Raw genomic sequence first — 1,334 nt, forward strand, 5'->3', positions numbered from 1 at the left:
CTGCCACGTCAAGATGGCCAAACACGGCGTCAGGACCATGATTCGGTTGAGTCAGAACTCTGTGGCTCATCACCCGGCTCACTTTGATGTAAAAGTCATGTCTATTTCTGATACTGCAGCCATGACGATTCCCACATTTGTTGACTCTGGTTCTGACGCTAACCTAATGAACTCAACCCTTGTCAGGAGACTAGGCCTGCGTCACCTCCAGCTGGAACGACCCCTGGAGGTGAACGCCGTTGATGGCAGTCCTCTAGGCCGGATCACCCATCAGACACAACGTCTGAAAATCACGTTCCCTGATAGACACACAGAGGAAATTAGTTTTCACATCTTCCCGGATATGCCGCACCTAGCAATACTGGGACACCCCTGGCTAATCAAACATAATCCCAACTTCGACTGGGTCAAAGGGGAAGTTCAATCATGGGGCCAGGGGTGCTACAAATCATGTTTTTCTTCCCCATCCACCACGACTCCTGAAAACCCCGATCTGTCAGGGGTTCCGGACTGTTACCATGACCTGGCCATGGTTTTCAATAAAGCTAAGGCTAAATCATTGCCCCCACACAGACCTTATGATTGCTGCATTAATTTGTTGCCAGGAGCAGCCCCGCCTAGGGGCAGACTGTATTCACTTTCCTCTCCAGAGCATCAGGCCATGGAAGAATACATTCAGGACGCACACGCTGCAGGAATTATTCGTCCGTCGTCCTCACCTGCAGGAGCAGGTTTTTTCTTCGTGGACAAGAAGGACAAGACCCTGCGTCCTGTCATTGATTATCAGGGACTCAATGACGTCACCGTCAAAAACAGGTATCCTCTGTCACTCATCTCCACAGCCTTTGAGCTCCTTGACAGAGCTAAGATTTTCACCAAGCTTGACCTACCCAACGCTTATCATTTAGTTCGCATTAAGGAGGGAGATGAGTGGAAAATGGCTTTCAACACACCCACTGGACATTATGAATACCTGGTTATGCCGTTCGGATTAACCAATGCACCTGCTATTTTTCAAAATCTGGTCAACGATGTATTACGTGATATGCTTAATGTATTTGTGTTCGTATATCTAGATGATATCCTAGTGTTCTCCCCTGATGAGGAAACTCACATAGGTCATGTCCGTAAGGTATTACAACGTCTCCTCGATAACCAACTGTATGTTAAAGCAGAGAAATGTGAGTTCCACAGGTCCTCAGTGTCATTCTTGGGGTTTGTGTTAGCTGAGGGGGAGATCCAGATGGATCCAAGCAAAATCTCTGCAGTCACAGATTGGCCTACACCACACTCTCAAAGAAGGAGGTTCAGCGATTTCTTGGTTTTGCTAACTT

This window comes from Stegastes partitus, unplaced genomic scaffold (genome assembly GCF_000690725.1).
Source record: "Stegastes partitus isolate 25-593 unplaced genomic scaffold, Stegastes_partitus-1.0.2 Scaffold2451, whole genome shotgun sequence".
Lineage (NCBI taxonomy): Eukaryota > Metazoa > Chordata > Actinopteri > Pomacentridae > Stegastes > Stegastes partitus.